Genomic DNA, 9105 nt, shown 5'->3' on the forward strand with positions numbered 1-9105 from the left:
CAAGGACTCTTGCCCATAGGTGGCCTTAGTGCTTCCTAATAAACTAAACTAAATTCCAATAACTTCTTTCCCTCAAAATCGTGTGAACTCACCGTGTAGGTAATTAGCCAGTCATGACATTTACATTTGAGAGGTTTAGATAACATTTAGGAGGTTAAAAAGGTGTTTGGACCCTACAGGGGGCCTCAGATCTTGGGCCTCACTTGGCCGAGCACACAGCCCGATGTGGGTGTGCTGGTGCCTCCCCACGGGCCGCACTGTCAGGCTGCCTCCACCCGCCTCCTCATCTGGCCTCTGTGCTTTAGACTGGGCCAGTTCCTTGTCCGAGGAAGGGGTGGACTCATTCAGAGACGGGAAGGTTCCTTATTTGTGTTTCTGTGTCCTGAGAGCTGCTACGGAGCCTTGAGGATCTGGGCCAGTGAGCAGATGGCAGCAGAGAGTCCAGGCGGACGGCAGGCGGAGGGGTGACGGCTGCAGGGACGGGGTTCCAGGAGACACCTCGAAAGCGGGGAAAGAGGGTCCTGCCTACTCGCTCCCTGGGGGTCACAGCCTAGGCTGTCCGGGGCCTCGCTGTCGGGGTGTGTTTTGCACGAGAATCGGGTGGGCATGGAGTCCGAGGACAGCTTGAGCAAACCGAATGGGCCACGTGTCAACGCCTGCTCAGAAGGACACACAGGCCTTCGCTCAGATCAACACCGCAGGGGCCGCCTCAGGAAAATGAGACCGAAATTTGGAGAAGGACAAAAACTTGGTCCTGAAAGTTCTGCCTGGTTATTTTTCTTAGAGCTGATTTGTAACAAAGAAAGTTTCACCTGTTCAGTTGCAGAAGCAAGTTATCTTCATGGACAGGCCTGAGGGCTGGTTCTCTCTCTGGTCGTTTCCTTTTTATTTTACTTATTTTGTATTTTTAATCCTTACCCGAGGATATTTTTTCATGGATTTTTAGAGAGAGTGGAAGAGAGAGGGAAAGACAGAGAGAAACACATCAATTGGTTGCCTCTTGCACGTGCCCCAACCAGGGCCTGGGCTGGGGAGGAGCCTGCAATGAAGGTACATGCCCTTGACTGGAATCAAACCTGGGACCATTCGGTCTGCAGGCCAATGCTCCATCCACTGAGCCACACCAGCCAGGGCTCTTCCTCTTTAAATTGTTCTTTGAAAGTACGTCCTCCCTGTTGGAACCAGGCCTTTGTGTGCCGTTGCTGTATTGTATCACTTACCTTCTCCTCCTAAAAGTGCTGCTGGGAATTTTTCTTAAATCCAGCTGAAGAGGATTTGCATTTTAAAAAACCCACAGTATCTCTACAGAATGACTCCTTCCCACAAAATGGGGCGTTTGCCAGCCCTGCGGTGTCTCTGGGTCTGACACAGGCGTTGCCGGGCCCTCTGGCGCCTGGAGGCCTTGGAGCAGCTTAAAAACAAAGTTCACCTCAGGAATCAGAGGGAAAATTCATTTCCTCCCATAGTGCCCGCCTCTGTCTACAGTCAGAAAACAAAACACACTAGTATCTCCTTTATATCTCAATAACCGCCCCAAATCCTCAACTGGCTCTCCGTTCCCGCTCGCTCACTTCCAGATAAAGGACAGCGGGACCCCTCTGGGGACCTGGTGCTGCCCTTAGAGGGACTAAGAATAAACCGCACAGAATCGCACGGCACACACCACGCACAGTGACTGCAGAAACAGGGGTCCAGGTCCTGCCTGGCAGCAGACACCCCCACACCCGCTAAGCCCCAGGCAGCCTCCCGTCCGCCCCCCAGAACCTTACATGCTTTTATTCAGCACATAAATGAGCTGCTCTCTGGTCGATCCTGGGACATGCCTCAGTCAGGGAGGGAGGGAAGTGCTGGCACTGTTTCCAAACGGGTTCGCTTCATTTTTAAGTGTCTGCCGGGTGAGGGGTGGTGAGGCTGCAGACCACCCCACTCACAGCTGGGTGGAGAGAGGTCCAGGCATGCGAACCGGACGAGGACGGGGACCCTCACCCGTGTCTTCAGGACCCACAGCTCGCTCCTTGTCAGGGAGGTGAGAGTCTCCATGTCAATCGTTAAGGAAACCTGAGCACCTCTGACCACAGCCGCCTTTCCTGGGGCATCGGGGAATCGTCCAAGCAGCGACCTACTCCCAGGCAGTCTGTCCTTCAGGCCTCCAGCCAATGGACACACTTTCAGGCTTTGCTCTTTCTCCATTGTTGCACCACCACCAGGAGGATTAAGAATAATCTTCCCTTTTAATTTTGCTCACCACTCCACCCACATCCCCTGGGGACCACATGAATGTTTAATCCCTGTGGTTTGGGGTGTGGGAGGGGTTTAACCCCTTGTGGAGGCACCCCACCAGGGCTGGAGCCCTGAGGGAAAGGTCCCCCTGCTGGCCCCGCCCGGGACAGCACTGGGCCTCACGTGGACCTTCCATGTGAGGGCCACCAGGGCCGCAGGCAGCCAGTGGCAACAGTTAGCAGGAGAAGCACCTGTCCCTGGGGTCACAAACAGTTCCCTGATCACCTGTGTGCTCACATACACACATGCATGAACACGCACGCACGCACACACAGCATGCAAACTCTTGCTTCTGTCCCCAGCTTTGCGTTTTCACCCTGGCTTCTCTGGAGCCTCTCCGGCTGAGAAGGAAGAGGAGTTGGCTGCAGGGGCCGCTCAGCTTGGCCTGTGACCCCTCACCAGCCCTGGCCAGGCCCTGGCATTCAGAGTCATCCCCTGGGGCGAGGGGCTGGCCCAGGACTGGAGAGGGGTGGGTGGGGCCCAGCCTCAGGTGAAGGAGAGCCCAGCAGTCCTGCATCCGTTTGCGACTCTGCCAGCCCCTGGGGGTCTCTGAGTGCCCGCGGGCCTCCCCCGGCTTCCTGACCTGCCCTGGGCCCCACGGCCAGGATGCACAGGAGAGACACGTGGAGGGGATCTGGGCCAGCGATTTCTCAGCAGGCTATAGTGCTGCTGACGGCAGAGTATGTCGAGGAGAGAAAATGAGAGAGAGAGAGAGAGAGAGAGAGAGAGAGAGAGAGAGAGGAGACGGCAGTGGACACAGCCTGTGTCAGGGCAGGAGGGCCGTGCAGAAGCCTGTAGGCCCAGGGTGCTTCTGGGAGCAGAACAACGGAATCCACGTGCTGATTGGAGGACACATGGGCCCCTTGGATGTCTGTCCCCACACCCACTGGTGTCCTACCGAGCCCACGTGCCTGGGGGCCCAGCAGCCGGAGCAGCTGCCGCTGCACAGGGCGGCTTTCTCCCTGCTGGTCCTCTGGCCCCTCCAATCTTCTCACCAGGCAAGACCTGGCCCAGAGCAGCGGGCCACATGTCCCTTCTGTCCACCCTGCCCTCCTGGACCTGCCACAGCACACGACCATCACAAGTAAATGGCCCCGCACGGACACAGGAGGGCAGCTCTGAGGGCCTGCTGTGTGGATGAGTGTTCCTCCATCCCCAAGAACACAAGCAGAAATGGGCGGGAAGATGTGTTGTCCCCTCTGGCCGGCTGTGTCCCTGGGTCACAGGAAATGCCCCTGGCCTCGAAGGCCTCTCCCGCAGCTGGGCAGCTGTCCAAAGCCTGCGTTTCTTTGTCTTGTGACCACCACGTGGAGCACACACATCGGGAGCTCACAGCAGAAGGACAGAGATGCCTCAAGATCAACTCCACAGGCGCCCGCCGGCCCCCGGCCAAGACAGGCAGTGGACGGCCCTGCCTGCTCGCTGCCACCCCTGCGTCTCCAGTTTGGCCGAGCACCTGCTGGCCCACAAACACAAGGCCACAGGGTTTGAATCACAGCAGGGCAGGGTTTCTGAGTCGGCAGAAGCCAGACATCCCAGTCCTTTCCTGGGGAAGATCCTGGGTCCTTTAAAGAATAGGGGTCATGGAGGCCACTCTGCTGTGACTTAGCCAGAGGCAGCCTAACCCCAAAGCCACACAGAGGATGGAGGGCCCAGGCCCACACCAGTCCAGCCTCCACGTGGCTGTCCATTTAACCTGCTCTGCATGTTCTCATCGGAAAATAGGCATCATATTCTCTTGGCCAGTCCCCAGCAGGACTGGAAGCTATCTATATACTAGTGTATAAAAGGCTAATATGCTAAGTGTCCGACCATCCAACCGGTCCCTAAGATGCACACTGACCAGCAGGGCCAGATGCTCAGTGCAGGAGCTGCTGAGCTGCAGTGACTTAGCAGCGGTGGTTCTTGGCTGACACACCCCGAAACCAGAGAGGAGGGAGCCCGATTCTTTGCTGGGCTGTGCGATTCCACCTTCGGCCGTGGGTTATGTTGTTGCTGGGACACTGTTGGCCCCAAATCTAGTTTACTGCACACTTGCATTTGCATTCCACACCCTGTGCCACAGCAACTTTGCAGCATGCCCTCTCACACTCCAGGACCCCTCGGGAGATTTTGGAGATCCGGTTTCAGCCTGATCCCCGCAGACCAAGCTAAGGGACCCCACCTGCCAGAGGGACCCTGCTTACTCCACAGACACCGGGGAGGGACTGCAGGAGGTTGGCTCCACAGCGTATCCGGCCTATCTCACCCAGTCCGGCCCCACAGGTCACCTTCTAATTAATTTCCTTTCAATGTGCATGAATCCATGCACCAGGTCACTAGTTTAAAATTTAAAAACAAAACAAAACATTTTTATTGATTTCAGAGAGGAAGGGAAAGGGAGAGATAATCGTTGATTGGCTGCCTCCTGCACACCCCCTACTGGGAATCAAACCCACAACCCAGGCATGTGCCCTGACTGGGAACTGAACCGTGACCTTCTTGTTCATAGGTCGATGCTCAACCACTGAGCCACGCCAGCCAGATAGAACTGACAGTTATTTAAAGGCTCCCTGTCCTATAGCAGGTTCTTAAGAAAGGACTGCCAGCTTCCCCTTGGGCCTTCCTCAGGAACCTGCATCCCATCCCTCCATCTATGCCTTCCAGTTCCTCTCTTTCGCCCTAATACCCTCTAGAGAGAGACATCTTCCTTCCTCCTGGTCCAGGTGCACGAACATTTGATAGCCCACATTTGAACCTATTATAATAGCAACACTCCATTCACTTCTGAAGCCGCGTTGGCCCTGCCTGACCCCGGGGATCCACGGCCCAGCCTGACCACAGGGATCCACGGCCCTGCCTGACCACGGGGATCCACAGCCCTGCCTGACCATGGGGTACTCCTTCCCTCCCGGTTGCCATTGATATGTGGAGTTCGAGGAGGGTTCTTGCCTCATGAAGGTTGAAGAATAAGCTCTCAGACTAAAAGCCTTCTTTAAAAAATGTGGAAGTTTATTGGAAGCATTAACAAATTTTCCCCAAATGGGAAAAACATGCGCTCGCTCTCTCTCACTCTCTCTCTAATGGGAAAACTCAATCTAAAAAAAATCATCTGTGTCTCTTCGTCTCCGGGTTTATAAAGGCTGCACCTCCTTGTCTGAACATGATCTCTTCTGATTGGACCTTTCCTTCATTTAGGACTCCCGTGCTTTCCCCATGGGTCCTCTGCCGCATAGCATCAGTCTCAAAGTCCAAAGCCCATGTGGTGCCCCCTCCTTCCGCTCCCTATCTTGTAACATCCCTCTATCCTCTGTGAATGTATACCTTCCCCTTGTAACGTCCCTCCATCCTCTGTGAATGTAGACCTTCCCCTTGCAACATCCCTCTATCCTCTGTGAATGTATACCTTCCCCTTGTAACGTCCCTCCATCCTCTGTGAATGTAGACCTTCCCCTTGTAACATCCCTCCATCCTCTGTGAATGTAGACCTTCCCCTTGTAACATCCCTCCTTCCTCTGTGAATGTAGACCTTCCCCTTGTAACATCCCTCCATCCTCTGTGAATGTAAGATAAGCATTCTGGTGACTTGGAGCTATCTCCTTCCCTTCACAGACGCATTCTTCTCCCATGGACCCCCCTTTTCCCTAAAACCGCCTGTCCTATCTCTAAAATTCCTTTCACTGTGACCATGTGAACCTGGTGATCCCTGGATGCAGGAAATGAGGTCTGCAAGGAGCCCATTGGATCTGTACAGCTGTCAGGAGCATCAGCAGCAGTCCGTCCTTGTGTAGAACGTTGGGGACAGTGAGCCCCAGAGAGACCCCTGAGCTCCAGCCTCTTCTGACATGGAGAGGAACACCCTCAAACCCTCCTAACTCAGACAAATTAAGACAGCACGTCATCGCGCCCGGGCCAGTGCAGCTCAGTTGGTGAGAGCATTGTTCTCATACGCCAAGGTTGTGGGGTTTTTTATTTTATTTTATTGATTTTTTACAGAGAGGAAGGGAGAGGGATAGAGAGAGTCAGAAACATCGATGAGAGAGAAACATCGATCAGCTGCCTCCTGCACACTCCACACTGGGTATGTGCCCGCAACCAAGGTATATGCTCTTGACTGGAATCGAACCTGGGACCCTTCAGTCCGCAGGCCGACGCTCTATCTAACCAGTCAGGGCAAGGTTGTGGGTTTAATCCCTGGTCAGGGCACATACAAGAGTCAACCCATGGGTGCATGGGTGGGTGGAACAACAAATCAATGTTTCTCTCTCTGCCTTTTTCTCTCTCTCTAAACCAGGGGTCCTCAAACTTTTTAAACAGGGGGGCCAGTTCACTGTCCCTCAGACCGTTGGAGGGCCAGACTATAGTTTAAAAAAAACTGTGAACAAATCCTTATGCACACTGCACATATCTTATTTTGAAGTAAAAAAACAAAATGGGAACAAATACAATATTTGTATTTGCATGTGGCCCGCGGGCCGTAGTTTGAGGACCCCTGCTCTAAACTCAATTGAAACAAAAATTTAAAAAATTTTAAGTGAATCATCAGTCTCCTGTAAGGGGCCGACCCTCACTCCCGTCCTGTCCGACAGGCAAGATCCCAGAAAGAGTGGAGAAGTAGACAGCCCACCCGAGTGTTTGCTCTCAGACAGGGGCACCGTGCTGGACAGAACAGGCAGAAATCACAGCCACTTCCCACTTGGCTCTGAGCGAGGCAGCTGACATTGTGGGACGCTTTCCCAATGACTGTTGCTCACGGATGACATGGGAATTGGCTTACCGGCTCTGAGTGCTTACCACCTGGGTGCAGAGCAGAGGGATGGGACGGGAGCTGAATTCTCAGTGACCCCTCCCGTTCCTCCTCATTCTCAGACCCCTCCCCCAAGCCTCCTGCCGTCACATGCTGGGTGTGTGTGTAGGGGGGCGGGGGTGTCTCTGAATTATCCCCATAGAGGAAGAATAAGCGCCCGAGTCTGTCCCGGACATGCATCTTTCATCCTGACCCCATAAGAAATCCCTGCAGATCTTGGGGGGAGCCTGAGGGTGGGTGCTCAGCCTCTAAGCATCTCTAGTCAGCCCCTGGGCTGCTCTGGGCACCCTGCTGGCCTCGCCCAGGAACCGCGGAAGCCTATTTTCATCCTGATGAACAATAGTGCTGGAATGTCTTCCGACTAGACGAGGCACAAAATTTAGGTGCTGGGAGAGATACTTCAATTTCAAGCCTAAAGATTACTTTGGGTCCCCCAGGACTCAGAAGCAATTTAGAGCTGATACCCTGAACAAGAGAAAGGTTAGAAGATTAAGACCAACTGCTGTTTGGATAAATGGTTGGTAATTGCCCATATCCGCAATTATACACTGACACAGCCTTCCTCCTGCACCTTTCCCTCTCCTGCACGTGCGGCTGTATTTGGAAGGAGCCCACCTTGATCTTGTGTGGCGCCTTGGTGGCACCGCACCCCGGCTCGCCCAAGGCCCTGTGTGCTGAACAGGGGCAGAGCCTGTTACCTCCAGACACGGTTCTCGGCCACAGCATCCAGCCAGCGTCCCTGGGAATCTGACAGCTCTGCACCAGCAAAAAGCATGCACACGCAGTGTTCAAAGACAGCCAGACGGGACTAGTCTTCTCTGTACACCCCTCGTACCCTTTGTGTTTCTTTACACCACATATGTCTTACTTTTTCATTTTAAATCTGCTTTTCCAGGCCCTGGCTGGGTAGCTCAGTTGGCTAGAGCGTCGTACAGATACGCCAGCGTTGTGGGTTTGATCCCCAGTCAGGGCACATACAAGAACTAACCAATGAATGCAGAAATAAGTGGAATAACAAATCTCTCTCTCAAAAGACATTAAAATCCTCTTTTTTAAAAGAATCAAGAGTCCCATGCTCTGTGTCCTTGGAGACCCTGACACCCACTGGGCTGCATCAATTACACCTGCGGAGGCCCTGCCCCCAAAGAGACACTTGTGCTAGAATGGCCGGGCCCTCAGAGCTCAGCTCTGTGAGCCACATGGCAGACCCTGCCCCTTCGCCCAGGCCCCCCAGTAAGAAGAGAAGCGATGCCTGTTTGCTCAGCGGGAAGCTGACCTGGGACTTGCTGCCTCTGCCCGGACTGTGGGTGAGGACCGTGGGTGTGGCAGGCGTGCACTCGGCCTGTCTCCCCAGCGCGGCGCTGCAGACCCCTTTGTTAGAACAGCAAAGCCCTGAAGTGCCCAGAATCTGAACTCAGAACTGCTGACCGACCCTGGCGTCAGTGCTGCTTCTTCATTATACACAGAACGGCCAGCTGGTGGCTCACCAAAACCCAGGTTGGGGGTACGCTGTGGCCGCCTCCGCCTGCCAGGGGTGTGTGCACCCACAGTGTGTCCACAGAGGTCTGTGGCCTGAACCACCTTTTAGCACCTGGACCAGGGCCTGGGGCCGGACAAGCCCGGCGCTGTCCAGATTCCGCCCCCTAATGGCTGGGTGACACCGGTCAGTGTGCGCTGTCCTTGGTCACTGTGATTACCCACCCGCGATGGAACCAGGTCCCCGGGCCCCCAGGAAAGCAGCCTGTCTCTCTACTGTCACCGCCAGCAGGAAGGTGTGTCTGCCCAGGCATCGAGGTCCGGGCCCTTCCTGGGACAGCTGTGAGCCGGCCGAGCGGCCGCCGGGGCATGAGCAGGGACAGGAGGGGGCTGCGCTGGTCACCTGGCTGCAGGTGCTGCGGCCGCGGGTCATTTCTTCCAGCCGCTCGATGGGACTTCTGTCCTCATTCAGGGAGGGTGAGTGTGAAGCCCCCAGAACCTGCCGCAGCCGCTTAGCCGGTTCCTTCCGGCCCCGCTGGACCAGTGCAGGGCCTCGGGGTCCC

This window comes from Myotis brandtii, unplaced genomic scaffold, assembly GCF_000412655.1.
Source record: "Myotis brandtii unplaced genomic scaffold, ASM41265v1 scaffold868, whole genome shotgun sequence".
In the NCBI taxonomy this organism is placed as follows: Eukaryota; Metazoa; Chordata; class Mammalia; order Chiroptera; family Vespertilionidae; genus Myotis; species Myotis brandtii.